This window comes from Enhydra lutris, unplaced genomic scaffold (assembly GCF_002288905.1).
Source record: "Enhydra lutris kenyoni isolate GAN:26980312 unplaced genomic scaffold, ASM228890v2 scaffoldscaffold20, whole genome shotgun sequence".
Taxonomy (NCBI): Eukaryota; Metazoa; Chordata; class Mammalia; order Carnivora; family Mustelidae; genus Enhydra; species Enhydra lutris.
The window spans coordinates 26,263,866-26,290,161 of NW_019154104.1; the positions used below are offsets into that span (position 1 = coordinate 26,263,866).

General features: G+C 40.4%; 1 protein-coding gene across 2 annotated transcripts in view; it reads left to right on the top strand.

The window, feature by feature from the left end:
• Positions 1-231: 231 nt before the first annotated feature.
• Positions 232-26,296, top strand: part of LOC111148483 (vaccinia related kinase 1) — a 79,649-nt gene continuing 53,584 nt past the window's right edge. Inside the window, exon 1 of one of the 2 annotated variants that reach the window (XM_022505058.1) lies at positions 232-308. The gene's annotated coding sequence lies outside the window, so the exon portion shown is untranslated. The remainder of the gene's footprint in view (positions 309-26,296) is intronic. The other variant, XM_022505062.1, reaches the window with a different exon arrangement.

Consider the following 26,296-nt stretch of genomic DNA (forward strand, 5'->3'; position numbering starts at 1 on the left):
AAACCACACTTCCCGGAAGCCCAGGTGGGCGGAGGGACCCGGATCGCCTTGGGCCTGGGAAAGACTCCATTTCCCAGCACACAGTGGGAGCGCCGGCCCACAACTCCCGACATGCATGCGGAGGCGGCACGGGCTGGCGCGGGCCCCGCCCCGCTCCGCGGCTGCCCCGCCTCTCCCGCTCGCCCTCAGCCAATGGGAAGTCTCTATACTGCAGGGTGTGACGGGGCCGACACCGCCGCGGAGTTGCAAGTCGGCGAAAGCGGCGGGAAGTTCGTACAGTGCAGAAGGCGACGCATCTCCGGCTCGGGGTAGGGAGGCCGCGGGCGGCGGGGTCCGAGAGCGCGGGCGCCGAGTGGGGGCCGCGGAGGGGCGGCCGGGGGCTGGGCCTGCGCGGGACGTCCGGGCGTCCGTGACTTCGGGCGGCGCCGCGCGGGCGTCCCTTCCTGCCGCTTCCCCTCAGGCCCGGCGGCGGCCCCGGCTTCCTGCACCTGCCAGGCCGCCCTCTCCCACTCCACCCCTCTCCGCCTGTTTGCTCGCTCTCGCGCGCTCAGACCTGCCTCGCGTCCTGGGCACTCGGGGCCTGGTCTCAGGGCCGGGGACCAGGGGCCAGCAAGGACCGAGGAGGTCCCTCTGGCATCATGAAGTTCACAGTCGGGAGGGGAAACACCGAATAGAAGCAAACGCTGCAGTTTGCAGACCCCGAAATCTCCTTTGAAACCAGGACAGGCGATTGGAGGCCAGAGTGGTGGGGGTGAGGAAGGGCATCCCAGAGGAGGGGAGGTTTGACTGGAGAACTGAGAGGGGAGAAGGAGCCTGTTCCCCTGAGGAGAGCGTTCCAGGCCCGGGACACTTAGGGTGGGAGACTGTCACCTTAGCACCGTGTCAAGGTCCGGGGAGGCCGGGTAAGAGCTTGCCTGGGGGGCATGGTGCCGGGCGTGGAGCGCCGTGGGTCGTTTACATTCTAAGGGATTTCGTATGCCTCCTCCTGCCCTGGCTGACCCGGGCAGCCTGTACTGATGCAGGTGTATCCCAGGGCATCACACGGTTTTTCCTACCGCCGAAATAGTTTTTGGTTCTAGTCTCAGAGCGCTTAGGTGCTGCAGTTAAATTCCACGGGCAGTACCAGAGTCGTTGGGCTGAGAGGTAGAGAGAGGCAGACACTAGGTTCCTCTTGAGGCCCTCCATTTTTTTAAACTTCTTTTTTGTCAAGTCACTCATTTTTGTTTTTCTTTGTATCGACTCTTCCTTTCCTCCCCCCAGCTCCCTTTCTTGCACCAACTTGGAGATAACAGTTTTGCTGTTGGAGAGGCGGTTTTAGGGAGCTGTCGAAGAGCCTCATTAGTCCACCCATCCGACCATCCATCCTCTCTCCCCGCCTCCCCCCTCCTTCCTTCCCTCCCTCCTTCCTTCCCTCCCTCCTCCCTCCCCGAATTGCTTGTCTGTTGAGTCTGAACGCACAAGAGGGAAAAAAATGTTATGATTTATTTTTCAGAGTTCAGAATCAAGACCCCTTTTTACCATATGCTGAGCATCTCTTTGGGGAGAATTTAATCTACAATTTTAAAGCAATTTCAGAGGAAAGCTAGGGTTCTATGTAATCATTTTATTTAGAATATGCTGTTCAAAATGGCGTGTAGTGATTGGAATTGCATTTCTGGATAGATAAGGTTATGTGCATCTACCCATAGAAGGAATGTGACTTAAGTAGTCACCTAATAATAGCTTTCTCTGCTGAAGCGATCCCAGATGGTTATTCCCTGTGCATCTCAAACATTGCTGATCCGATTCTGTTTTAATACAGTGGAACAACTTGAATTTAATAACAAAAAACTTGTGTGAAGTATCACTGTAAATTTAGTGCTAGTATCTGGTACAGATATCAGGTTTATAGTGTAGTGGCTTCTGGTTTAGTACTGCAAAAATTATGAGAGGGTATTTGTTAAACAAATGGGATAATGGAGTAACGTGTCAAGCATAGAACCTGGCATAGAATAAGTTACTAAGTGCCCAGGAAATGGTTCTGTGGAAAGCTTAGGCTAAGTTCTATTCCAGGAAGCAAGTGTATAAATAAAACCAGCAGTACATTCCAAATGTTGACAGACCCTAAAATTTCTTAAATAGGCCACTTTTTTTTTTTTTTTTTTTTTTGGTATTTGAGAACTAATGTGAAATAATGAATATATAAGTGAATGCCTAAATGTCTAGAAAAGAAAAAATACGATTTTTATTTTGACAACTGTATATTTTGCCTTAAAGTCATCGTAATAACAGTGTACTATGAATAGAATTTTGAATTGAAAAATACAGTTTTGAAAGGATTTTTGATTTGAAAAATAAAACTTACTGGAAGCTTTAAAATTTACCTTATATCAAATGAAGGGTGATTCCTGAATTTATGCAAATGTGCAAATGCTGATAACACCATCTATCAGGCAGTGAACCTAATGGGAGTTAAGCACTGCCTCTGGTGTGTGTGGGTGAGGCTTTCATGCAAATTGGTCTTCTTGGGTTATGAGAGTGGATTGATAACTGAATAGGACTGGAGGGTAGTTTTTGGAGATGTAGGATATTTTCCACGCTTGTCGAGGTTATTTTTCAGAGTGAGCGGAAATGGACTCATTGATTCACCAGACATCCTGTACCTGCTCACTGTATGTCGAGAACTGGGCTAGGAACAGTCTGTTCTTGCTATTGGAGAGTTGTGTTTAAACACTTTATTGTTTGTTTCTTTTAAGTTAATAGAGGCCATTTTTTCATTTCAGCACGCAAGAAGTTATTATATGTTTAGGACATATTTTAAAAACTACCTTCTTATTGATAAATTTAGAAAATACGGAATTTTTAATAAGGATGTAATATTAGTTTAGAAGGTGGCAATCTTGACATAGCACTTAGCTAGGATGTGTTTGTAATCTAGAATACGTTTGTCCCCTTGACTGAAACGCCTGTGAATAAGTTCTTACTTGGCACTGTAAATATGAGAAGAAGGCCAGACCCTTTAATTTTTTCCCAGCTTGCTTCCTGAATGCTGTTTACCTAGCATTGAGGTTGCTGTTTTGAAGTAATTGCATTCACTTTCCCAATTCCTTCTGCCCCACCTCTCCCAGTGTCGTCTTTCATCTCTGCACTCAAACCAAACACAGTCCACTACAATTCTTTTTTTTTTTTTAAGATTATTTATTTATTTACTTGACAGGGAGAGAGAGAGAGAGCGCCAGTGAGAGAGGAAACACAAGCAGAGGGAGTGAGAGAGGAAGAAGCAGGCTTCCCGCCAAGCAGGGAGTCCAGTGCCGTGCTTGATAGGGGACTCCATGCAGACTTGATCCCAGGACTCTGGGATCATGACCTGAGCCAAAGGCGGATGCTTAATGACTGAGCCACCCAGGTGCTCTAGGACCTACTACCCTTCCTTCAAAAAGGAACGCTCTCTAGAGAGCCTAGAGAGGGATGAGATGTGTCCTTCCCTCCCAGTAGGAGTTAGATTTTTAATATTCATCAGTAAATACTAATGACAGAAAAACTACTTAATAGTAGCATTCTCCAGTAAATTTATTAAGACATTTGTTAGCCACAGCATCTTTGTCAACTTGGGAAAATACAGTGTGAATCATATTGTTTCTTTAGTCTTCATGTAGATACATGGATTTTGATGATTCTTTGCAATAATTCCTGTCTCTCCATGGGTTTCTGGCCTATTGGATGGGAACCAGTACTCTAGGATTAAATTAAGATCGACACTGTTCACACTGGCTAATATTTAGGAGGAATATTAAACATACGCACATACCAAGATATTTACCAATAAAGCCATATATATTAAATGGGATGATGTAGTAGGTGGAGTCATATAATTAAATTGCAGGGGTTCTTAGTTGGAAGATTTAGGAGTGTTCCAACCTCTACCTTTTAAAGAGATAATATACTTTATTGGAAAGGCACATTTGTCTTAGGACCTCACTATCTAGTTGGTCCCACAAGGGACTGAAGAACTGGATAGTCATTAGGAACGAGGACAGCAGCCCCCCCCACTCCCCCCCGCCAAATCTCCCCCTCTTTCAGGGGAAGTTAGAGTTCTTTCTGTGCATTTTTTTCATCTCTTTGCAGGCTGGCTGTCTTGCTGCTGTTTGCACGTGGATGTCTGCTCCGCAGCTAGCTCCTAGTTTTAAGAACCCAAAAGAGACTCCATTATCCATCTTTGTCAATTATATTTAAAATTTTAAAAAATCATGAATTTGGAAATTTTACAGCTAAGATAACTATAGCTTTACTTCAGATTAATTGCTTTTTCTCCAATTGTTTTACCAAGTAACAGCTGAACAAGTGCCATTGTTTGATGATACTATGTATAAATGCATTGTGAACACATTTCACAATACTAAGAGTTGGAAAGTGCTTTTAAACCTTCAGTCTTCAAAAGCTATGTCTGGAAGACATAGAAGCAAACTTGTACTGTTTCTGTTGGCAGTATTGCCTTTTTTTCACTTCTTATTGCAGTTTACTATATAATATGGCAACAGAGCTTGCTAGCAACAAAGGGATTATATCTAAGTATAAATTTTTTTGTGAGAGGTAGTAAGGAAAAGTCTTTTATTTGGGAATCAAGATAAAAGTTTTAAAAATTCATTTTTTACAAACTAAGCTCAGGTTATGACACTTTAGAGGCTTAGTCGTCCTGGTTTTTCAGGCCTTTAGAAAGTATTTTAGAAACTGTGACTTTGCAAATTTACGTTACCTTTCATGCTGCCGGTAGGAATGTAAAATGGTACAGCTGCTCTGGAAATGAGTTTGGCAGTTTCTTAAGAAGCTAAACATACACTTAACAATTGCATTCTTGAGGATTTATCCTAGAAAAATGAAAACTTTTTCACACAAAGACCTGTACATGAATGTTCATAGCAGCTTTTGAAATAATAGCCAGAACCCGAGAACAAGTCCACCAGTCCTTCAGTGGGTAAACGGTTCAATAAAATGTGGTTTAGCCATATAATGGAACACCCACTCATAATAAAAAAAGGAACAATATTGTCGACATGCGACAGTTTGGGTGGAGCTCAACAGGCATTGTACGGCCGAGTGACAAAAGCCAATCTCAGGGCTGCCTGGGTGGCTCAGTGGGTTAAAGCCTCTGCTTTCAGCTCAGGTCATGATCTCAGGGTCCTGGGATCGAGTCCCGCATCGGGCTCTCTGCTAGGCAGGGAGCCTGCTTCTTCCTCTCTCTCTCTACTTGTGATCTCTCTCTGTCAAATAAATAAAATCTTTAAAAAAAAAAAAAGCCAATCTCAGAAGGGTGTGTGACTGTATCATTTTGTTTATATAGTATTCTTTTTAAAAAATTTTTTTAAAATGATTTTATTTATTTATTTGACAGAGAGAGAGAGATCACAAGCAGGCGGGGGGGGGGGAGCAGACTCCCCACTGAGCAGAGAGCCCAGTGCGGGGCTCGATCCCAGGACCCTGAGACCGTGACCTGAGCCGAAGGCAGAGGCTTAAACCACTGAGCCACCCAGGCGCCCCCTGTTTATATAGTATTCTTGAAGTGATAAAATTGTAGAAATGGAGAACAAATCATTGTCTGAGGGGTCGAGGCTGGTGGGGTGGTGTGTTAACTCTGAAGAGGTAGCACAGAGGAGTTTCTACGTAGTAACAGTTCTGTATCCTGATTGTTGTGATGGTTACAAAAGTCTTTACACATGATGAACTGTCCTAGGACTATACATACACTCAGAAAAAGAATGTAAAAACTGAAATTCGAATAAGTAGTTTAATTACTAATACTGTATCAATGTCAATTTTCTGATTTTGCTAATAGTACTGTGTGTGTCCAGTGTATGGCTCAGTCACATTTCATTTAACTGTTAACCCACTGAAGGAGCTGTGGATTGTTTCTGGTTTTTGGCAATTACAGATAAAGCTGCTATGAACACTCAAGTTCAGGGTTTGTCTGCCCCCCCCCCCCCGATTTATTTTGAGTATAATTGACACAACGTTACATTAGTTTCAGGTGTACAAAAGTTATTGGACACATTATGGATTCCACTGCCTACACCACACATATAGCTACCATCTGTCAGGAGGCATCGCTGTTACATTATTAACTATATTCCTTACAATGTGCCTTTCTGTGACTCATTCATTCCGTAATTGGAAGTGTGTATTCATGTACAGGTTTTAGTGTGAATTTAAGTTTTTATTCTTCTAGGATAAATGCCTGGGAGTACGAATGTTGGGTTGTGGGGTAAGTGAGTGTTTAACTTAAGAAACTGCCAAACGTCTCCACTATAGCTGCCATTTTACAGTCCTATCATCACTCTATGAGAGATGCAGTTTTGTCACATTCTCGCCAGCATTTGGGGTTGGCAGTATTTTTTATGTTAGCCATGATGATAGGTGTGCAGTACTATCGCATCATGGCTTTAATTTGCATTTCCTAGTGGCTAATGATGTTGAACATCTATCTTTTTTGGTGACTTGTCTGTTCGTATATTTTGCCCATTTTGTGTTTGGATTGTTTGTTTTCTTACTGTTGATTTTATTTTATTTAATTAATTTATTTTTTTAAAAAAGTTTTTATTTATTTGTTTGACGTACAGAGATCACAAGTAGGCAGAGAGGCAGTCAGAGAGAGGAGGAAGCAGGCTCCCTGCTGAGCAGAGAGCCCAATGCGGGACTCGATCCCAGGACCCTGAGATCATCACCTGAGCCAAAGGCAGAGGCTTAACCCACTGAGCCACCCAAGCGCCCCTTATTGTTGATTTTAGAGTGTCCTTTGTATATTGTATATTCTGAATACGAGCACTTTGACAGATAAGTGATTTGTAAATATACTCTCTCAGTCTGTGGCTTGTCTTTTCCTCTATTAATATTGTCTTTTTTAGTCCAAAAGATTTTAATTGATGAATTCCAACTTATTGATATATGAATTGTGTTTTTGGCATCATGCATGTGTCAGAACTCTTTTATCTAATCCTAGGTCAGAGAGATACTTGGAATTTGATGTCTTACATTTAGATCTGTGATCCATTTTGGGTTAATTTTTGCACAGGATAGGAGGTTTATGTCTTTAGTCTTTGTTTTTCTTTTCCTTTTGCCTGTGGATGTCCAACTGTTCCAAAACCATTAGTTGAAAAGACTACACTTGCCCCATTGAATCATATTTTACCTTTATGAAAAAAAATCAGTTGGCCATACACGGTAAACTTCATACCAAAATGAAGATAGGGAGTGAGTGTGCAGTGAAGTATGAAAATTGATACAGATTTATGTAAGTATGGCATGGCTTGAGTCTTAAGTATGTACAGATTTGAGAGGAGTGGGAAAACGCTCTAGAGAATAGCATGAGCAAAGACAAGTCCTGGAAAAAATAAGAACTGACTGTTTTCAGGAGCATGTTCTGAAGGGGAGGAAGGAAATGGATAGTTGTTCAGGAATGTAACTGTTGGCTAGATTATAGTGTTGCTAACTGGTTTCATTTGATCCTGCGGATTCTTGAGCAGGAAAATGATACAGCAGAAATGGCATGCATAGAGGTTGTTGTAGACCCTATGTGGCGATAACAGGTTCACAAAGAAGAACAGGGTATAACCATGGCCCTTGGCTTAGCGCTTTGTGTCACAGCTGTCTATTGGAAACTCGAAAAGTGGTGTAATGTCAGAGTATGAAGTCCCTAGTATTTTCTGGAAGAATCCTGGTAGATTTCAGACTTTTGCCACTGTCTTTGGCAAACAGAACTCTGCTGCACTTCCAAACTCTTTCAAATTAATACTACTTCCGGTACATTTCAGTACACGTGGGAGGAAGAGTAGTTTCTATTGACTCATTGTTGACATGGTTGACATTTCTTATCAACCTGAGGGTCCTCCAGGTGAGCAACTGAAATGGTGAAAACAAAGAGTTAATAAGTTGGTCCAATGAGGAGAGCTAATGCCACTGCCTTTATTTCATCACGGCAGAGAGGAGACTTGGGTTATTTGGTCAGTGTGTCCTGCTGCTTGTATATGAAGAGCTCTACAGAGAATGAGGGCCAGCAATCCTAAATTACTGAAGGCTAAACAAGGACACGTGTTTCAAATTGCAGCATCAGGATGAGTTATAGGTCAGAATCTGGAAGAATTTCCAGACAATAAAAACATTAGATACTTCATAAAAGCGACCCGACAGATCCTTAAGGTCAGAATAGGAACTTCCCTGTACTTTGGGAGCGTTTTCCTTTAAGTCAGGAGGATGTGATAGGGACAGGCCATGAGTCCTCATTTGCTAATTTGTGACCCAGATTACTCAGTTTTTGTTTCTTAGCACCTGTTTCCTTTCTTGATTTCTTTATCTAAACAAATTATACTCCCCCCTCCCCCACCATTCATCTGTGGGAATCTCTTTTGGTTTCTGCTTTCTTTCTTGCATTTAAAAGATTATCTTGGATATTGATTGGACTTCTGTCATTTAAAAAATAATCACCCAACAAATAGAACTTAATCTCAGGCAGATTGCCAAATATCAGTGCATTTCTGCTTTTTTTACTTAGAACATGGAAAAGCATGTCATCCCATTTTCTAAAACAATGATGACTTCAAGAATTTACTGCCTAAAAGATCACTGTGACGTGTGTTAATGAAAGATTGGCAGTGTGAAAAGCTTTGGTGCAACCGCTTGTCTTCAGAGTACCTTTCCTGTTTGATTTAATTTCTTTAGTCTGATTCTTTTCTACCAGTCTAGATCTTTTTCCCATTGAAGTGTTGAAATTGACCAAGAATATTTCATTTGTGATTGCAGCCCTTCAGTATTGTCACGGAGGTTTTTTTTTCTTTTTTTCTTTTTTTCTTTTTCTGCAGAAGAGCAAGCTCTTACAGTGCTATGCAAGCTGCCCATTTAAAACTATCATTGCTTGGCACCTATGCCCTAGTGACAGTTTGACCAACATGTGAGCAGGCACACCGCCATCCTGACAGATGGGCGGGCGCATAGGCAGCCAAGAAACCATGTATCTGCATCTAGTGTATTTGTTAAGGGCAGGGTTCCCAGTCGGGGATGTTCAAACGTCTGTCCATCCTGAGCTTTCACGCCTATGGATAAAGGGATGTCATCATTAATTTCAGCTTCTGACTGAGATTCCATGGGTATATAAGAGCTTCTTGGCTCTTACAGAAGTAGGCAATTGGGGACAATCAGGATAATTGTTCTCTCCTTCATCACAGGACTACTACAAATAATCCTTTCCTCTTTCTTCTGGCCAGCTAGGTTTGCAGTGAGTACAAACCTGTTCAGTCCCTATACTTCTAGAATATGTGCTATTCATTTATGTTCTAGAGAACAAAAGCTTTGAAAGTCATTTAATATTTGTGCTTTGGACAGCAAGCTATATGATTGAAGTCAGGTAGATCTGGGCTCAAATGTTAACCCCTGTATGACATTAGGGCCACCTGATTTTACCATCAAATCAAGTTAATATAATACCTTCGGCCTGGCTGTGATCATGAACTGTGAGATGTGTATGTGAGTTACTTGATATAACGTCTGGCCCACAGTGTGTGTTTAGTCAGTGTTCATCATCACTACCATCATTGTTGCTTTAACATACCTGAGGGAATTTTTCTCTGGAGAATTTTTGGAAACAGGAAATCTTTTTTTCAGCTTATCTCCCACCATTTTTTAAAGTCATGTATTGGATATTAGTAGATTAGTCTACAATGGAACGCTTCCAGTGACAGGGAACTCACTACCTCTAGAGCAGGTTATTCATCCATGGCACTAGTGACATTTTAGGCGGGTCATTCCTGGTTGGGGAAAGGGGTTCTCCGAATTGTAGGCTGTTTAGCAGCATCTCTTGCCATGGGGACAAAATCATCCCAGGTTGAGAATCCCTGCTCTACAGACAGCCTATCCTGTTTTTTGTTTTGTTTTTTGAAGGTTTTATTTATTTGGGAGAGAGCAAGAGAGAGGGAGAAAGTACAAGAGGGGGAAAGGATCAGAGGGAGAAGAAGACTCCCCCTGAGTGGGAGAAGCCAACGCAGGACTGGATCCCGCAACTCCTGGATCATGACCTGAGCCGAAGGCTGACACCCAACTGACTGAACCACCCAGGTGCCCCATATCAGCCTGTTTTTAATCAAGTTAGCAAGCTTTTTCTTATATTGAGAGGAAGTTCTTTCTGATTTCTGCTACCCAGTTCTGTCTTTTGGAGACACTTAGAACAGGTGGCGTCTCTGTTCTGTGTAGTCTTTTCAAATACTTGAAGATGGTCATCAGGTTTTCTCAGTCTTCTTGAGCTGAGACATCTCTAGTTCATTAGCTGTTCCTTACAAAGCGTGTTTTTGTGTCATTTCACCCCATTGGTGGCTTTCCTTTGATTTAATTCCATTTTTAGACTGTAGTGCATAGGATTGAATGCAGTACTCTGGGGCTGGTTTGATCAGTAAAAATAGAGTCGTATCTCTTGTTTTGGATATAGCATTTCTATAAACTTGTATTAGTTGGGGAAGAATAATACCTTTCTTCTTCATACTGTGTTCCTATTATCAGCTATATAATAGCTTTGATGACCACATCATACATCGAACTTGGATGATGTTGAGTAGATATATCTAAGCTGTATCTTTAGCCTTTTCTTAGGCATTAGTTTTAGGGTCCAACACGGGAGCTTATGTGTATCCTGTTAAATTTTTTTTTCAATTGGATTTAGCTAACTACAATATTAATTCTTGGTTGACTTGGAAGTTTTTTTTTTAAAGGAAGTAGGTGATGATGCCATCAACTAAGATTGAAAATACAGGAACAGGGCCTTTGTGTTTGCATGTGTGTGCATTTGCGCATGGAGATTGAAAAGAGGATTAAGATGGAAGCCTGGGGAACCCTGATACTAAGAAGCATCTGGGAGAAAGGAAGGAAAAAAGGCTACCAAGGGGAGAGGTGGTAGAAGGTAGGATGAAATTGAGAGGAGTGTCTTGGAGGCTGGAGTGACTGTGTGAAGTACAGAGATAGATACTTGAATACAAAATGAATAGGATGTGGTCTGCTTTCTCTGCCCATTGGTATTTGCCCTATCATTTAACTGTTCAGTTAATGGCATTACCTAGTCAGTTATAGCTGGAAAATTAGAGTCATTCTTCATTTCTTCTTCACACTCTTGCATCTCTTTGAGTTACCAAGTTCTACTGATTAAAAGGAAATTTTTTTCCCCCTGAAGTATAATATACATACTGGAGAAAGCACAAATATTAAGGACCTACCTCAGTGACTTTTTTTTTTTTAAACAAAGTGGACATACTAAAATCACCACCACCCACAGCAAGACGTTCACTCTTCTAGCACTCCACATGCCCCTGTTGTACCTCTTTCCAGTAATTGCTCCCACCCAAAGTAACCAGTAGTCTGACTTACATAACTATAGCTTAGTTTTGCCCGCTAAGTGCAATCTTACTGTATATACTCCTTTTTACCAAGCTTTCTTCATGCAGCGCCGTGTCTGAGGTTCATCTTTGCTCTGTGTAGTTTGTTGTTTTACAGCTCTGTTGTTCTGGTTATCTTTTACTGTACAGTCATTAGTTTTGGTTTTTGATTACTGCATGATGCACCACTCCAAACTTAGTGGGGTGAAACAGCAGCCGTTGTGTTGGCTCACGGATTCTGTGGGCTAGGAATTTGGTGGGCATAGCTTGTCCATGCGCTGTGATAGTTGCGGTCTAGAATCGGTTAGAGGCTCCTTCACTGACATGCGTGGTACCTTGGCTGGGATGTCTCAAAGACGAGGTTCATGTGGGATTGTTGACCACAACAGCTGCACATAGAATTCTCCACTAGGCCTTGGGTTTTCACAGCGTGTCGGCTGGGTTCCCAGAGGAAGCTTCCTGAAAGTGACTTATCCTTGAAATTCATACAATGTCACTCTGCTGTACGATTGGTTGAAATAGATACAAGCCTGCCTGGATTCAAGAGGAGGGAACATAGACCTCATGTCTTTCTGGGAGAGGTGTCTGAAATTGTGGCCATTTCTAAAAGTCCTCACAAATTATAAACTACAGTTTATCCACCTTTTTGCAGATGAATTTGAGTAATGACTACTTTGGAGCAGTTATGGATAATGCTGTCTTAATAATTCTTACTCATATCTTTTGGTTCACATATATATTCATTTTAGTTGGGTATGTGAGAGTAGAGTTAATGACCATAGTGTGTATGTATCTTCAGCTTTGATGAACATATACTGCTGACAGTTTTCCAAAGCGGTTGTACCAATTTATGCTCCTACTGATAATGTGTATGAGATCTAGTTGCTGTGCGGTCTTGCCTCTACTTGGTACTGTCATTTAAACATTTAGAACTTTTTTAAACCATTCCTTGGTTGTGTAGAAGATCTCAGTGTGATTTTAATTGGCGTTTCCTTGATAGGCGTTTTGAGCACCTTTTCATATACTTGTTACTCATTTGGTTATTCTGTGTTGCAGAGTGACTGTTCAAGTCTTTTGCCTATTTTAGTTTAAGTTGGGTTGTCATTTTCTTATAAAAAACTATTGGAGTTTGCATATATTCTGGATATAAATTCTGTGTCGAATACATGAATTATAAAAAATCTCTTCTCACCCTGTGGCTTGCCATGTCATTCTTGTAATGTGTCTTTTGATGAACTAAAATTCTAAATTTTAATCAGTTCCATCTTACCGGTCATTTCTTTGTGGTTAGTGCTTTTTGTGACCTGTTTACTTTTGCTACCCAACAGTCATGAAGATTTTTTTTTTTTAAAGATTTTATTTATTTATTTGACAGAGAGAGACACAGTGAGAGAGGGTACACAAGCTGGGGGAATGGGAGAGGGAGAAGCAGGCTTCCCGCCGAGCAGGGAGCCCGATGTGGGGCTCGATCCCAGGACCCCAGGTTCATCACCTTAGCCAAAGGCAGAGGCTTAACGACCAAGCCACCCAGGTGCTCCGAAGATTTTTTTTTATGTTATCTTCTACTGGCTTTATTATTTTACCTTTCATATTTAGATCTGAGTCTCCAGGAATTGATTTTTGTGTGTTATGAGTTAGGGAGGTCAGGATCCTCTCTACCCTCCTCCCCCTGTATATTTAACCATACAAGTAGTAGCCGGTAGCATTGGGTCAGGTGGACACAGCTGGGAATTAGGGTTCCTATATTCCTAGCCTTAACCTACCTTTCATGCACCTTCTGAACTCTGGCTTATTATTAAACCCTTCTGGCCTTAGCTTCATCTGTAAAAGGAAGGATTTGAAAGAAACGTGTTCCGATTTTTGTTCTGACTCTGGTTTATTAGATCATTCTGTGTAGTTCTACAGTTTTATTTAGGCTTGTTAGACTCTTAGATCTGAATTCTATCTGATGTGTTCCTGGTAACTCCCAGCTTTCTGCTATTGCCAGTAGTGATGAGTATGCCATTTAGAGCTTCATCTAAGCTACCGATGAAACACAGCTTTTTGATCATGTTGGCAAGTTACTGCCCAGACATGGTCTTCTGATCTTCTTGGTATTTTTTGTCCCCTGCCAGGAACTCATTATTCTGTTTTAGTAAGCCATGGTGCAGGACACGAGTTCAATTTTTGAAAGCCTTTTGCATATACTATTCCTTAATGCTTGTCCCTTACTTCAGTTTCTACTTGAACTTCTAAGAGTCACAGATATGGTGTAGAGTTTCATGAATCATCAGAAGTCATTTGTGACTGGTGAGTTCTAATCTCAACAGTCTCCCTTCCGAGCATCTTGCACATGCGCTTCTGGAAAGTGGTGTGCCTTTGAATGTCAGGTTTACACACTGTAATTGTGTCCTAAGTAGTCAGGAACCACCGGGATGACAGAACAGGAAATCTGTCATTTGCTGGTTCCTTTGTGTTCTTTGGGGCCTGCTTTGGGGTAACTTCTACCCTTCTTTCAGGAGGTAAAGTTTTGTTTCTACAAAACAGTGTAACTCCAGTATAGATATATTGTTCCTTCCTTCATTATCCTTGATACTGCATTTTTCTTCTCATTAACTTCTTTAAACACCTTTATTGAGATGTAGTTCACATAACCTACGATTCCCTCATTTAAGGAGTATTGTTCAGTGGTTTTTAGCATCTCCCCAGGACTGCAACTATCGTCATAATCTAATTGTACAATATTTTCATCAACCTTAAAAGAACCCTCCTACCCATTAGCAGTCACTCCATTCTCTCCTCACCCCCCACAGCCCTAGGAAACTATTAGTCTGCTTTTGTCTCTGTAATGCCTATTTTGGAAGTCTTGCATAATTGGAGTTGTAAAATATGGGGTCTTTTGTAACTGGCTTCTTTCACTTAGTATAATGTTTTCAAGGCGCATCCATGTTGTAGCAGGTGTCAGTGCTTCATTTTTTATTGCTGGGCAATAGCCCATTGTATGGGTAGAGCACGTTGGTTTATTCATTCATTCGCCCAAGGGCAATGAAGTTGTTTCCGAATTTTGACTATTATGAATAATACTGTTATGAACATTTATGTACAGTTTTTTTGTGGGTGTATGTTTTTATTTCCTTTAAGTTATGTGCCTACCAGTAGACCTGCCGTGTCATGAGATAATTCTATGTTTAACATCTTTAGAAGAACTGCTGGGTTGTTTTCCAAAGTCAGCTGCACCATTATACACTTTGAGTAGCACTGTAGGGGGGTTCAGATATCCCCATATCCTCACCAGTGCTTGTTATATTGTCTCTTTTTGTTAGAATCTTTGTGAGTGTGAAGTGGTATCTCACTGTAGTTTTGGTTTTCATTTCCCTAATGACTACCATTGTCCAGCCCCTTCTTGTGTGCTGTTGGCCATTTGTACATCTGTTTTGGAGAAATGTCTGTTTAAATCCTTTGCCCATTTTTAAATTGGGCTGTCTTTTTATTATTGAGTTTGTTAGCCTTTTAACGTTTAGTTTGATTTATTTGCAACTAGAAATATTCTTTTGCCTTGGTTTTCTTTCCTTTGTTTTTCTTTCATTTTGTTACGGGACCATCCATTCTTTCTGTAGTAAGGGAAGAGGGTGAAGAAGGTTTTCAGGCCATTTGCATTCTCTTGGCGGCAGCGTCCCTTGGCGACCCACAGAATTGTGGGATACCGTAGGCTGCAAAATGTACATCTCCTGGTTATTGGAATAGATCCTTTACGGTTCATACTGGTTCTAAAATGAACCATGCTTCTTTCTCTACACATCAGTAGGTAAAACTCCTGGCTTAGACTTTAATCCAAGTAATTTTACAGGTGAGGAAGAAAGACCTGGAGAAGTTGCATCATGTATAGGTTTACAGCAGATAGACCTGGAGCATAGCTTTAATTCAGTCCGTTCTTAAGAAAAATCTGTTGGTTTCTCACAAGGTGACAACTTCATGTTAGACTTGGGATACCAGGGCTAGGGTCTTTAATTTCCAGATTCTCACAAAAAAATGTCAAAAGAGCGTGACATAAGGGCGCTTGGGTGGCTCAGTGGTTAAAGCCTCTGCCTTTGGCTCAGGTCATGATCTCAGGGTCCTGGGATCGAGTCCCGCATCGGGCTCTCTGCTCAGCGGGGAGCCTACCTCCTCCTCTCTCTCTGCCTGCCTCTCTGCCTACTTGTGATCTGTCTGTCCAAAAAAAAAAAAAAAAAATGTGACATATATGCAATTAATGGTAATATAGTGTCATAGTGCTGTGAAATGTGGGCAAGGTTGTAGAGTCTAGTGCTCTTAACACCACTCAGTGCTGAAATTTGCATTTTACTTTCCTTTGCATGTAGGCAAAATTAGATTTTTGAATTGTTGATTTTGTCTGGACCACCTAGTAAAGAATGGTAACAAGCGTGCCATCATTCAGATGCTGAGTTTGCGGGAGAAACGGACTTTAGAATGTTTTGGGTTTTACACCGGAACCTGAAGGTAGTCTCATCAAGTACAGTGTTTCTATACATATGCCATTAACTGTTTTTTTTCAAATACTCTGCAGTGGTTTATAACATTTCCCCCCCCCCCGAGTTTATGTCAATATTTTATGTTAAAAACAACAACTAAAAACTTCTTTTTGAAGATCTTTACATCAGTGATTTATTTCATTACTACTTTTGTTCTTTTGATCTTTGGAAGTCATTCTTTTTATTCAGAGTTGGGCTGGGTATTTATAGTAACATGTGAATGTATTTCTCTTTTATTTTTTATATTGTTTTGATGGTGTTTGTAATAGTATTCGGTTGTAATATTAAAGCAAATATTTTACCACCTAAAGACTTCTTGTTTTGCAAATGATTTATTACGTGGTATGTGCTCTCTTTTAATGCTTGTGTTAAGTAACTAAAAGGCATTTTTGCAAAAATTTTATTTTTCATACACGTGTTTTGAATCTTGGTTGGCCCTCCTAACTTATTGGTTGTAAAAGCCATGGACAAATTATTTAACTTCTCTTACTCCCAGTTTTGTTATATGCAGTCAAGATAATGCCACCTGTGTTTTGTGGTTATTTTAAGAGTCAGAGATCATGCATTTAAAGTAGCCAACATAGAGCCTGCCATATAGGTGCTTAATATTGAGGGTAGCTGTTGTTATATGTTAGTTCATTCATATGTAGGAACTGTAATTAATGGTTAATTCTTTCTCGTATAGATTCAGTCATCTATATTTTTACTCATTTAGGATTACTTGGCCAAAAGTAAATGATCATATTAATGTAAGAACTTCATGTCAGTATTCACTTTCAGTCGGTAGTCTTTCAGATTGTATTGCTCTTTAAAGACTGACTGAGGCTTTACCTCAAAACCATAAAGGTATGGTCTTGTTTGCTAATGTAGGCACTGAGAGTTGTTTCTCTACATAGTCGATTGCTCTGTTTTTAATTTGAAGCGGTGGCTGGGCTGACTTAGGCAGATCTGAGTACAGGCAGATTCCAAAGTAACAACACTAGAGAGAGCTACTTGGTATTTTATGTAATACAAGTTCCTTCATTATTCATGAAGAACATTTTAAAAATATTTTAATTGAAAAATAAATGCAGAGAATGAGAAATTTAGACAATATAGGAGGATAAAGAATGGAAACTAAACCTACCATGAAGGCATCTTTCCCCTATTGATTATATAGGGTACCAGTAATATGCTGTCCCCAAGCATGGTGCGTTGTTGCACAAGTCCTGGGAGTGCTGGTCATATATATCCAAGCATATGCAGCATACATTTTTCACTTAACTGTATCTTGGAGGCTGTTCCATACTGATGTATATATAGGTTTACCTCATTTTTTAAGTTGCATGATCATTCTGTGGATATGACATCATTCACTTAATAAGTTCCCTTCTGATGTAAATTAAGGATGTTTCTAGTCTTTTGTTACATTATGCTGCAGTGAATATCCATGTACATGTTAACCTTAAAATAACATTTATTTTACTAGCAGAAATGGATTCTTTCAGAAATAACTGTAATTCAGGACAAGCAAACTATGGCAAAACCTGAGGGTAGTTCCACAAAGGAGAGGAACATTATTTTATGGAGAAGAAAGAGGGAGCTGGGAGAGGTTGTTCTCAGTGAAAGTCCGCTGGAGAGAAGCAAGGATTCTGGGTGCTGAGGTTCCTCATTGGCTGAGCTGGGCTGGTGACTATTTCTTGTGGGAGATATAATGTACGTCTATTCCTGTGGGGCCTGTAATTGATGGTTTTTTCTGTTGACCATTCTTTTGCTGGGTCTGTCATGGACAATTCTTCTAGTAATTGATGTTGAGTGGTATGGCTCCCCTTCTAGCCCCCTGATTCCACTTCAGTGAGATTTCCCTTCACTAATTTTCACATACATTTGACAGGATGTGAGTGTACCTATAGGACGAATTGCTAGAAGTGGGCTGAGCCATAGGGCTGTGTATGTAACATTTTGGTAGCTAATGCTAAAGGAATGGGCCTCATACTCTTGTCAACCCAGTGTATTTTCTAACTCTTGGAATTTAGCTAATCTGATAGCTTAACAATGTGATTTTAGTGCTAAATTAAGTCTTAACTGTAATTTTGCATTTTATTAATGAATGAAGCTGAGCCTATTTGCTATTGATCTTTAGGATATAGTGTTAGTAAAAGAAATCATGATGACAGACAAGGTATAAATATTTTGCCTGTTAACCTAAGACACAGGTGATACAGATAAATGTATTTTACTTGCTGCTTAAAAAGAAAAAATGAAGGATAAACTAAAAACTAATAAAAACAGTTACGTGGAGGGAAAGGACAGGAAGACTGGGGAATAGAAGCTAGATTTCTGAACACACCTTGTGTTGTTTTAGTTTTGGAAATATAAATGTTTTATAAAACAACAAAAATTTGGAAGGAAGAAATATGTATCAGTTAAGTATTTAGGTTAATGTTTGGAATGAAGAATTTTGATACATGAGAATAGAGACAGATAGAAAGGCAAAGAAGTTAAGCAAAAACCCTTTAATCTTAAATTTGAATAAAATATATCAACATAAACTTGTGATGTGTTTTCTCACTGAAAAGAATTCTTCTAGCTTTGTCCACTAAAAAGATCCAGAAATAATGACAACCTGGGACCAATGAATATTGTAGGGCCCAGATTTTGGTCTCTAATCCATTTTCCACTAAAAGGAGACAGGCTTTTTGTAGAAGTGATTGATTTTAGGTTTGGGACAGGAAAATGTGCATGAGGAACCTGGAACATCTTATTCTAGAAAGCAAGGAAAATATCTAGGACCGTTGGGGTTGAATCAGAAGGATACAGTGGCCAGCCCAAAGGGCTTCCATTGTTCAGTGCAAAAAGGAAAGAGCAGCCCTGGCCGCAGAAGCTGCCTGACATTCACAGACAGGTCGTGTTGTCCTTGGGTTAAATATAAGCAGTCTCACAGAATACCTCAGACGGGGTTTCACTCACGTTATGATAAAATGAAACCAGGCACAAAGCCAAGGTCTCTGCGTCATCCACAAAATTCTTGACCAAAATGAGTGATGGCTACTTCTTTACTACTTACAGCCTTATCTTCATTCTAGTATCCCCTCCCTGACATAGGATTTATGGAGATACCCATTCATAGAATTACCCCACTTTCTGACATCTAATTTAGGGAAACTCCTGCTTCCTTATATCCTCCCCCAAATTACCCAACCAAAGCCTGAATCCTATAATAGATTCTTTTTTAAAAATTATTAACATATAATATATTATTTGTTTTAGGGGTACAGGTCTGTAATTCATCAGTCTCACGCAATGGACAGCACCCAGCACAACAGATACCCTCCCCCGTGTTCATCACCCAATCACTCCATCCCTCCCACCCCGCTCTACTACAGCAACCCTCAGTTTGTTTTCTGAGATTTAGTCTCTTATGGTTTGTCTCCCTTTCTGGTTTTATCTTGTTTCATTTTTTCCTCTCTTCCCCTATGATCGTAGGTTTCTTTATAACATAATCTTACTGAGCCACCCTGGTGTTCCCTGTGGAATGTGTTCTCCCACCTTGTTTCACTCTAGGTGTGTTCCTGGTGTTCTTTTACTGAGGGGCTCTGACATCAAATAGATGGCAGAACAGTTTGTGCAAAGACAGTAACAAAGGATGGAGGGAACACATTCAGTGACAGTAGAGGGACCTATTTAGCAAAATTCACAAAGGGGAAATTTTACAAAACAAATGACAAGGGAAGGAAAAAAAAATATAAGAGGGAGGTGGCATTTGTCCATTAAAGAGATTGAAAGACTCGTTTGCCAGATGTGGCAAGTAAAAGATAAGCTCTAAGTGCTTGGGGCACCTGGGTGGCTCAGTGGGTTAAGCCTCTGCCTTTGGCTCAGGTCATGATCTCAGGGTCCTGGGATCGAGCCCCGCATCAGGCTCTCTGTTTAGTGGGGAGCCTGCTTCCCCCTCCCCCTCTGTCTGCCTCTCTGCCTACTTGTGATCTCTGTCTGTCAAATAAATAAATAAAATCTTAAAAAAAAAAAAAAGACACTTCTTGAGACAACTAGAGAGTCTTTGAACTTGGTAGTAGATGATATTACAGAATGATTGTTAATTTTGTTAGGTGTGAAGATATTTATTGACTATATTTTTAAAAAGTAACTTAGAAGAATTTGTGTATGAAACGATGTAATGTGTGGGGTTTACTTTGAAACTGTCTGGAGGGGCGAGTGGATTGGGTAAAGGGAAGAAACAGATTGGCTGTGTGGGTTTAGTTGTTGAAACTGGGTGACGTGTATGCGGGAGTTTATCATACACCTTCTCTGCTCCGTATGAATTTGAAAATTCTCATAGTAAGGAGTTTCTAGAATCCTTTTGTATTTGTTTTTCTGTGAATTTCCGTCTGCACCTCACTTCTCCATTTTTCTCTTGGATTTTTGTCTTTTTTTTTCTTTAGAATCTTTAAATACTAAGAAAGTTAGCCTTTTTTCATGTTTTACAGATTTCATATGTCTTTCAGGTTTGTTTATGCTATTTTTAACCTGTGGAGTATTTTTATTTTGTCATATATATAAATTTTCTTTATGGCTTGACTTTTATTTTGTTGTCTCAGAAAACCTTCTTGTCTTTGGGAGTCTTTAAAGTTTTTCTTTTATGTTTTCATGAAGACTTTTTTAATGACTGGACTACACTTCTGATACGCTTGTACTGTTTGGTCATCCTAATTTCCTTTCTGAGTATTTAGAGCTATTCTCCCCTTAAGCCCTGCTGCAAGAATATATAAGGAAAAATGTTGTGTAGTTGCTATCCTGTGTAGATTTAAATGTGAACATCCAGTGAATTAACTCTAAACAAAGCTTCGTTGTTAATTTTGCCCCCAGATCAGAGAACTAATGGGAAATCTATCATTTACAAAATTCCCAAACATGCTAAGTGGTGTATAAACATAAACAGTATAGTTCAACCTTTCCAATTTTAGAACAGTTTCAGTGTTTGCTTAACATATGGAAGCATTCCTTTTAGTTCCTTTCGTAGGGCCTATGGGTCACCTACCTTTGAAGTCAGCATCTTCACACTTGGTCCCCTCTTAGATGCCATGCTTTATTGTGGGCAGAGCAGGACATTCCCAGCATCTGCTCTCTGTAGGATGAACAAATGTTACTGTAAAGTCTTCTTCATGATTGGTTCCTGGAGACCTGTTAGGACTCCAGGGATGGATCTTCTAACCAGCACATCTAAAGTCAGAAGGAGAGATAGACAGCGAGACCTCACTAGATCCTTTGCTTTTCCGGGAAAGTGTTGACAGCAAGGCTTCCTGAGCTTGTGTTTGAAATTGGACCATCCTGTGTATTCTCGCTTGAAAATTAATTCTGCAGTTAGTGCTACTCTTTTAGAACTTCTAGAAATCATTTAAAGGAAATAAAAGTTGAGGAAGTACACTTGATATACTGTATTTTAAACATTTGCTATACCAAAAAATGTTATAGTGTAATGTAAATCAGTTTCTCAATACAACTGGAAAACATTCTGACTAGGAAGAAATTTTTCTTCTCTGAAAATACCCACTTTCTTTCTCAGAATTAGAAGCGTGAGTCTTCACCTAGTTCTTTCCAGCATAGGTGTGAAAACCTGACTAGTGTGACAATTGCTTCCAAAGATGGTGTCACAGTTTGAGTTTAGCTTAATGTTTTTCAGGAATAAGTCTATGAATTTATAGGATCATTATCTCTGGAGGTTCACTTCTGTATGCTCATGGATTGTTGTGCTGTAGTTGACTCTTGTTTTGTTAATGTCCTTACAGATACCATACAGCCGTGAATCCTTTTGCAACTTAAGTTGATATGCCTAGTTCTCAGAGTGAGACCTGGGAACTGATTGATTGAGTGTCCCTAATAGGAACTCAACAATGAGCTTTTCTTTGTCACAGGTTTTTATGTTAAATGGTATTGGTAATAAGTATAATTTTATTCCATGGATATCCTTACAGTTCAGTCTCAGCCATAGGATTTGTGGGAATAAAAAAAGTAAGTATATGAAGACCATTGGTATGATTGGGAAGGGGCTATATAAACTCAAGATGCTGTATTTTAGTTTTTAGATGATTTCTTCACGGTAATCAAATGTATTAATCAACTTCTGATTAGCTGGCTCATATGTAAGAGAATTGTCTTTAAATATATTGCTTTGAAATTGTTCCTGAAGTAATTTAGCAAAAGAGGTGATGAAGTTCTTTGTTGACTGATTATCTATTTGCTTTTATTCTTTGACTTACTATAGTTTGGCAGGAAGCCATTTATACCAAAACATGTAATTACTTTTTAATCCCAACTAAGTTTGAAGTGTAAATGAGTGATCTTTGATTTGGGATGCGGTGGGATGGGAAAAGGGTGGTCTTTTGGGGAGCTCCTCTTGAGTCCTTCATTCACTAATTTGTATTTTTTTTCCAACTTCTGAAACGAACTAGAGGGAGCCTTTATTGACATCCTCTAATACGGTAGAGTTGTGTGTAACAGAGCTAGTATGTTGAAAATGAGTGACTGAATGAAGAAAGGAACATGTGCCGGCGTATCTAGATCGGTGGTCCAGTCTGTGCATCACCTCCTCTGTGTGGCATTTCAACTCACGGACTCACCAGGGCTCCTGAGGAAGAGGGCCTTTCTGGTTTCAGAGTTCTGCTGGTAATTACCATGTGTAGCCAGGACTGAGAGCTACTCCCTCAGACCATGATACTTATGTAATTGAAGTTTATAATTTTACTCTGAACTTGCTGGCACTAGTTGAAAAAATGAGAAAACAGGTTTTAGAGCTCTTGCTGTCTGAAAAACTTGTACCCTACTGGAAGAGGTACTTTCTCCCTGCCCTGAAACCAACAGAGTTTGGTTCTGTAGATGTCTACGACTGCTCACTGTCTCTAATAAATTGTTTTATCAGAGGATTCAGAAACATTCTTTACCTGGAGGGCTTTTTATTGATCCTTGTTTGAAGCTGATGATATAAAAATCCTAACTGTATGAAGGTGTTTCTGCATGAAACTAAGTGCAGCTTCTTGAGGCCAAAGGTTGCATTTTATCCATGTGCATTTCCAGCTCCACACATCAGTTTTGGAGGTGTTTTGTAAATGCCTTTGGAATAAAGGAGTTGAGATATTTGATATTCTGGTGAACTACTTTGTTGTAAAGATCGAGCTTAGAAAATCTAGAGTAAGAGATGATTAGCATGTTTCCTAGACCATCTGTCACTAATATCAATTGTTTCTACTTGGCACTGAAGACTTGTTTGAGGGTTGGGGGCTGGTAGCTGGTGTAAAGTTTAAAAAAATCTAAAAAACGTCCTAGGTTATTCTGGACCCCTCTGTTTGGTGGTTAAAAGTAAGTGCAGTGTTTAAAAAATTGAGATCCTTATTATCCAGGAAGGATTAATGCAGTTATTGGTTTTTCCAGTAGCAACACCATTGTAATAAGTGGTAGCTGTTTCTGCTTTGCCCCCTCCTCATCTGTTTGATGGATTCACCAGAGCGAGCCTTTGGAAAACGTAAGCCAGAACATGCCACTTCTCTGCGCAAAACCTTCCCTGGATTTCCCATCTCCCTGAGAGCTAAAGTGGGTGTCGTTACAGTGAGTGGCCTGTGTGTTGGGTGTGACCGCCAACCCTGTGCCCTTGTGTATCTGTGACATCAGCTAATGCTCTCCCATGGCGGTTTCTTTTGCATCTGCCCCCACCTCCCTGCTACTTCGGCTTCCAGAACAAGCTGGTCATACTCTTGCCTTAGGGCCTTTGCACTTGCTGCTCCCTCTGTGTGGGCTGCTCTTCCTCTAGATCACTGCATGGCCAGCTTCCCTCACTGTGTTGCAGGTCTTTGCCCAAGTGTCATTTTCTCCTAAGGGTTTACCAGATCATCTTTTAAATTTCACCCCCCTCCCTCATCCCCTCTCCTTGCTTTTTTTTTTTCCTTAGCACTTATTACCATTGGACACTGAGCATGTTTTAATATTTAACAAGTTATCTTAAATTTAAAAAAGCTTAATGAGGGCTGGATTTTTTAAAAAAGATTTTATTTATTTATTTGACAGACAGAGATCACAGGGAGGCAGAGAGGCCGGCAGAGAGAGAGGGGGAAGCAGGCTTCCTGCCGAGCAGAGAGCCTGATGCAGGGCTCCATCCCAGGACCCTGAGATCATGACCTGAGCCGAAGGCAGAGGCTTACCCCTCTGAGCCACCCAGGCGCCCCGAGGGCAGGAATTTTTATCTGTTCTGTTCACTGCTTTATCCTTGTGTTCTAGAACAGTTCCTGGCACAGAGTGTGCGCGACATAAATACTTGTCAGCCAGGTGAATTAGGGAAGCAGGCGCTACGCATTAGAGTGGTACAGAAGTGCATGGAGCTCAGTCTTATTTTTATTTGAAATTAGGAGGTGTAGCATGGTAAAAATTTTTATATTTCCTGCCAAAAAGTTACAAACCATTTACTCTAATAGCACTAGTAAGTTACTTAATGTTAAAGTTAAGGAGAAACTAGGGCTTTGTCCTAGGCTCTACTTTTTAGGAATGGAAGCTGATCCGTTATAAACCCATTCCTACCTGGGGTGACATTAGTGACAGAGGCACTAAGATTTTGAATTTCTATCAGGCTTACATAGTTTAGCCTATGGATAGAGTGGATTCTGAGAATGGAATAACACATTAGCAAAAACTATCAAACATATGAAAACTTCGGTGAGAAATAGGTCAATGAGAGAATTCTTGACTCGTGTTCAGAATATGATTTTTATTTTGAAGTATTGTGAATTAAAGTACAAGCATAATACATGTCCCCAAATCTTGAAGAAGTACGTTTCCCCTTTTGCTAAAGTCAGAGTCCTGAAGTGGACTGCAGGGCTCTGTTGGAAGCGTTGCTCCCATGTTACCTGGCTGTCCCCTCCCCCCACCACCTCCCCTGTTCCCGAGTAAGCCACACCAGAATCCTTCTTCGTTCGTGTGGTGTGCTCTTACCTTAAGATCTTTGCACTGCTTGTCCCTCTGCCCACAATATCCTCCCAGTTATACCACCTGTGAGTCTGCTCAGATCTCACCTACCTTCTCAGTGAGGCTCACGTGCCCCCCGCCATCCTGCTCTCCCTGTCCTCTACCCTCCTGATCTCTGTTACTTTCCTTTCCTTTTTTTCCCCTCTAAAGCACAGCACCTACATTTTATAAAATATTATATAGTTTACCCATTATGTCTGTCTGTCTTCCTTTCCTTCCTTTCCCTTTCCCTTCCTTTCTGTCTGTCTGTCCATCTGCTAGAATATGTGTCAAAAGAACAGGACCTCTGGGGCGCCTGGGTGGCTCAGTGGGTTAAAGCCTCTGCCTTCGGCTCAGGTCATGATCCCATCGCCCTGGGATCGAGCCCTGTGTCGAGCTCTCTGCTCAGCGGGGAGCCTGCTGCCCTCTCTCTCTCTGCCTGCCTCTCTGCCTACTTGTGATCTCTCTCTGTGTCAAATAAATTTAAAAAAAATTAAAAAAAAAAAAAAAGAGCAGGACCTTTGTTTTGTTCCTTGAGGTCAAGTAAGCATCGAGAACAGTGCTTGGCACATGGCATATATTCAATAAATATTTGTTAAGTGAGTGAATGAATTAATGCAATTCATATAACAAATTCATATAATTCACAGTTAGCCTTTATTTACTATTGTGGTAACTAGTAGATTTCGCTACAGGCATACCTTGGAAATACTGTAGGTTCGGTTCTAGACCACCACAATCAAGTGAGTGTTATGGTAAAGCAAGTCAAATGAGTATCTTGGTTTCTTAGTGCAAATATAAATGTTACATTTACACTGTTCTGTAGTGTTTTGAGTGTGCAATAGCATTATGGATAAAAAACAATTATATACTTTAATTAAAAAACCTTATTGCTAAAAAATGCTATCATCTGAACTTTCAGTGAGTTGTAATCACTGATCACAGATAATAAGTAAAATAATAATGAAAAAGTTTGAAATACTGTGAAAATTCCAAGATTACACAAGAGACATGAAGTGAGGAAATGCTGTTGGAAAAATGGTGCAAATAGACTTGCTCTGCCGAAGGTTGCCACAAACCTTCGATTTGTAAAAAAACACAGTATCCCTGAAGTGTAATAAAGCAAAGTGCAATAAAGGGCAATAGGCCTGTAATTAGCATCTGTAAGGACAACCTTTGAAATAACACCACTTGTAATGCTTTTCCAATTCTGAGTGTGCACATGCAGGGGAAGGGTGATTTCATAGTCTCCAAGAATATATTGGGGTTGTACTATGTCTGTTTTACCTTTTGTGTCTATAAACTCTTCATTCTTTTTTTTTAATTGTGGGAGGAAAATAACAACATAGAATCACAAAATTTACCATCCTGTTTTTTAGTGTACAGTTCAATAGTGTTAGGTATGTTCACACTCTTGCGTAACCAGTCTCCTGAACTCTCTTTATCTTG